We start from the raw sequence: 5,385 nt of genomic DNA, 5'->3' as shown, positions 1-5,385 counted from the left end.
TGATCAGATTGCTCTGTTTTGCTATGAAAAGTGTGGCTACATTGGAAGCAGATGTGAATCAGTTGAAGTTCTCTCCCTCTCTGCGATAAAGACAGTGGAAAACAGTTTCACACCTCTCTGTCTTATTTTACAGAAACTGCTGAGCTCCTGACATCAGCAGGACTAATTACCAGTATGAGTGTCAGCAGTACCTGACTACAGATTTCTCTTTTTTAAATTCTCCCAAGATTTTGGGTTTCTAACAGCTTAACGGGAATAGACCCCATTCCTAAGTCAAAGTATGATTAAAGTTCATGAAATTAGTACTGTTTCTATCTTTGACATTAACCAAAATTGCTCTTTGCAGCACCCACAATGTGCCCAGAATTGACTCCTCCTGAAATTCATATGGAGTTACATGTAATGGTAACATATTTAAATACGATTGTAAATTCTTTTTTATGAGTCCCATGGAACTATCTTGGTACCCTTCTCCACATTGCCTTGTTTCTCCCTGCAAATACTGGTATTATGACTTTGTGTCTCTCTGTACTTAAGACACTGCACTGGGTGTAGCAGTGTCAGTGATCACTGCGACTTTTGTCTTCTTTTCCTGCACTACTGTATCTGATTTTCTTGCATCTATTTTTTGCACTATTAGTAATTGGTGATCCCAAGTGATAAACTTCATCATTTTCTGTAATGCTTTGTAGCTTTTTATTTCCAATGCTTCTCTGCTACTTCAGTATTATAATGTTTGCACAATCCTCAGTCAACACTCTTGCCACATTATTATGCCTTTCTGTATACAGGCCTTCTGTCATTAGTATATCATACCCAGCAACAAGATGTGTGACTGTTTTCAATTCTCTTTTACAAAACCTGCATTTGTCTGTTTCTCTAACATGTTCAATGAATTTGTAAACCAACGTGTACATAGTTTACTATCCTGGGCCAGCAGTATTAACCTTTCTTCTTTTAGTTTAAATTCACCTGTTCTTAACCATTTCTGCATTATATCTTGATCAACATGAGAGTGTTCCAGGAATTTTCTGTACTTGTAACTACATTTATGCATTTTTCACATTTCTTGCCATGTAATCTGATCCTTCAGCTTATGTTTTTTTTTTTGGCACATTCAATTGCTAGCTGATTTTTATTTACTTCCGGTATGATTTCCATTCCTGCTTGACATCAATATGCTTCTGCTAAAGGAAGTAGGGAAGTCATCTTAGACTTGTTCAGCTCATGTTTGCAGATATGTATGCAGGCCTACAATTGCAAATCTATACATGCAATCAGTTTCAAGGAGGCCCATACTTCCTTCAGAACAGGGAATATATAATCTTGATATGCACTGATTTTTATAAATCATTTGATAAGCTTGAAGCATTTTTCTTGTTTTCTTGTCCAACTAATTTGGTACCTTTTGGGGCCAGTGAATCATCTCAAAACTGTAAATTAGAACAGGAAGAGCAAATTGGTTTATAGCCTGGACTCTGCTCCTAGATGTCAGAGCTGTTGTCAGTGTTCATTTCAGTCTTCTAAAATATTCCTAGTTTTTATTTGGATTTGTTTATATTTTATTGTTGATCTTTCATCATTTCCCAAATATTTATACACTATGTCTTGCTCAAGTTCTTTTATATCGCATTCATGTCCCAGACTGATGTTTTGTTGATGCTGAAGCTTTCTTGCTTTAAATGTTTCTTTTGCACATTTATCAAGACCAAATGACATTCCTATATCATCTGAGAAAGATTTGACCACTTGCAGTTGTGTTTTAAATTTTTTAAATCATCCACAAAAAGATGAAAAGTCTTTATACTTTGTTGTTTTCTGGGAGCCAAATTGTAGCCATGACCTAATCTGTTAAGTAGACAGATTAATGGGTTAAGGGCAAGACAAAAGAGCAGCAGTGACAGAGAGTCACCCTGGAATATCCCCCTCCGAATTATTATCCCTGGGATATTAATTTGTTCTTTATCATGGCTTAGCTGCAAAGTGGTTTGCCACTGTTTCATGGTCACTGTAATGTACTCGATCAGTGTAGGATGTATCTTATACGTTTGTAAGCATTCTTTTATCCATGAATTACGATGCTATCAAATTATTTTTTGTAGTATATCCATGCCATACTTACATTCTTCTCCTTTTACAATTCTCCATTATGACTTTATTTAATAAACAAATGATATTTTGTTCCATATGACTTTCTTTTGTTACTTTTTTGTTCTATTGCCATGATTTTTTTTCTAAATGTCTATAAACTTTATTGGCATCAATGCCAGTGTATAGTTTGTACATCTTTGGAAGGCAAGTTATTCGTCTATAGTTTTTAGGATAGCTTCAGTCTTAGGGAGGAGTATCATTTTTCCTGTTGTTAACCAGGTTGGTGTCTGTTCAAGGTGCACATATAAATAGTTCTTACTCATGGCTAAATCTTCATGTAAAAATGTTAATACTTTTAGCCAGAAGTTAGGTACTGCATATGGGCCTGGGGTTTTACAATTAGGAGCTTTTCTTAAGCTTGTTTCACTTATTCTGGCCATTACTTCATCCCATTTTATATCCTCTACATTTGAACTTGTTATTCTTTCTTTTACTTCTTTTATCTATTGAGCATCTTTGTTATGTTCCACAGGATCTTCATAGATATGTCTCCAAAATACATATATTTCTTCTTTTTTTTGTGGTGTTGCTGTTCTTTTTGCCTTGTTTCCCAATTTTTTATAAAACTTTTTGGGTAATCAATAAATTGCTTATTTTGTATTTTTTTTATATATTTAGCTGCATATCTTCTACGTTTTTTCTCCATATGCTGATATATTTAGTTTATTATTTGCAATAGTGCATGATAGATCCTGGTCTGTTCTAATACTGTGCATTGCTTTTATCTCGTCTATCTTTCTGAGAATTTTTATTGATCTGTTCCCTCTTCTATACTATCCTAACAGTGACACTTCTTGTCTTAATTACTTTATAGTTTTCTCTATTCAATACTTCCATGATGACATTTGATTTCTCCCCTTCCTTTCCCTTACTGCCCTGTGTTCTATTCCATTTACTTCTGTTATAGTGCATGCATTTCTGTGAACATTTTGATTACTGTGTTCATTTGTTGTATCAGACTTCTAACATTTTGTGTCTTATTAACTTTCTGTAGTCTGTATCTTTCATTGATCTTAATGTCTATCTATCTCTATTAAATCAAGCAATTCTTCCCTTTAGATCACTTTTATCTAAACTAAGGACACATTCTGTGTTCTCCATTTCCTGCAGGCATTCTACAGAAAGTTCCAGAAAATCTTCCTGCCATATTTCAACTCCCACTTCATAGCTAGCATCTTTAAACTTGTCAATGAACCCCCACCTGAAACCAATGAAATTCTCGACAACAAGATAACCATCTCAAACTCAACTCCTAAGGATTCCAGCACACACCCCTCACTCCATAATGATATATAAAAACACCTCAACGATTCCAACATTCTCCCTAAAATCTGTGCCCATCTCTCTAGAACTCAAATTGCTAAATAAACTGCCAACAACCTCCCCTCTTAATATTTATTTATTTAACATTTGTTTACTGGGAAAGTCTGACTTGGAATGAGCCAATTTTCAGTTGACGCCCAGGGAGAAACACTGCAAATGCATGTCTTTGTAACGTGGGAGGAAACTGGAACACCCAGAGGAAACCCACATGAATTCAGGGAGGACATGCAGACTCCACACAAAAGGCATCCCAGCCAAGAATCAAACTGAAGAACCTCTTGCTGGGAGGTGACAACACAAACCACTGCACCGTCAATATCTGAAACTTGGTGCCAAAGCAATAGCTTACCGTATCAGTATTCTAATTAGCAGATTTATGTCAGAATTCATAATACCTCAAATTTGGAAAAAATCCATCATAACCCTATTACACAAAGGAGGAAACACAAGCGACTATCAACCTGTTTCTATTCTGTCTCCATTATCTAAAATATTAGAAAAGTGTAGACAAAGTCAATTACTAAAACACCTCTGTGATAACAATCTCTTTGTCCCTACCTAAGATGGTTTTTGATCTGCACGCAATACTACCACAGCCCTGCTGTCTTTTACTGATGCTGTGAACAAGGCTTTGGACACTTTGGACAGTAGTTTACTATACGTATCCAAAGCATTCAATGCAGTATCACTTACTAAACTAATTCAGCAACTTGCAACTTTAGGATTCTCCCAACATACCCTTACCTGGTTCTGTAACTAACAGACAACAATCAAATGGCAAAACAAACAATGTGGATACATAGTCAGTAAAACAGGCATCCTGCACAGGACTGCTCTGGGACCTTTGCTTTTCAATGTGTTCATAAATGACCTTCACTCTATCTTCAAAGTTCACTCATCCAATATGATGATGAATCTACTATCATATCCTCCTCCAGTAACTTCCCAGACCTCCAAAAAAATAACACAAAAGGCCTTTACAACCATAGAAATGTTGCTAAATGAAGCACAACTTTTACTAAACCCCCCAAAATCCAAACTGCTATTGTTTTCATCTAAGCTATCTCCACGTGACTTTAAGATTTACTTCCATAATAGGATCAAAACTGAATTAGTGAAGTCAGCAAAATTACTAGGCATTACCATCTACGATAAACTATCCTTTGAACAACATATTCTAAATACAATAAATAAACACACTTTAAACTAGGCAAACTCTATAGACAGAAGCTATATATGGATAAACCCCAAGAAATAAAACTGGCAATTACCCCCCTACTCCCATCCCTCCTCTATGGTTCCGCCATTTTTACATCCCTAAGCAACAAACTACAATCATGCTATTATAAAATAGCAGAATTCACCACTGGACTATCATACCAAACTCACCGCTGTCAATCCATTAAGGAATTGCAATGGCTTGAATTACCCCACTTCCTTCATTACACCCAACTAACTCGAGCTCATAAACTTATATACAGCCCAGACAATTGCCCTTCTCTCCATTCTATCCTACAATTCTACACCCCCACCAGAAATCTTCAGTCCACTGACAAACAACTCCTGAATGTTTCCAAACCTAATAAAAGGGACGGACAAAGCCTGTAGTCACACTCCGTATCTAAATTATGGAACTCCCTACCCCACCTCTATCACAGAATTGGATTCTTTCAAAAAATCACTTCTTCAACAAACCAGTTTGCCCCTGTATGAAAAAACATAGACCACCTTAAACTATGTCTAACACATCCAAGTAGTATGACTCCTTTCAATCTCAAGAAAATCTTTTCCCTGTGAATCTGGCCTCATTTTATATTTCTTTGGTATTTTTTCTGTCATAATCTCATTATCGGGCCAAAAATGGACCATGTATTGACATGCATCAATTTTTTTTTTCTTAAGAAGATGTCT

Source organism: Protopterus annectens, chromosome 4.part0, assembly GCF_019279795.1.
Source record: "Protopterus annectens isolate FY-2018-M chromosome 4.part0, PAN1.0, whole genome shotgun sequence".
Classification (NCBI taxonomy): domain Eukaryota; kingdom Metazoa; phylum Chordata; order Ceratodontiformes; family Protopteridae; genus Protopterus; species Protopterus annectens.
Note: the sequence above shows the minus strand (reverse complement) of the source record.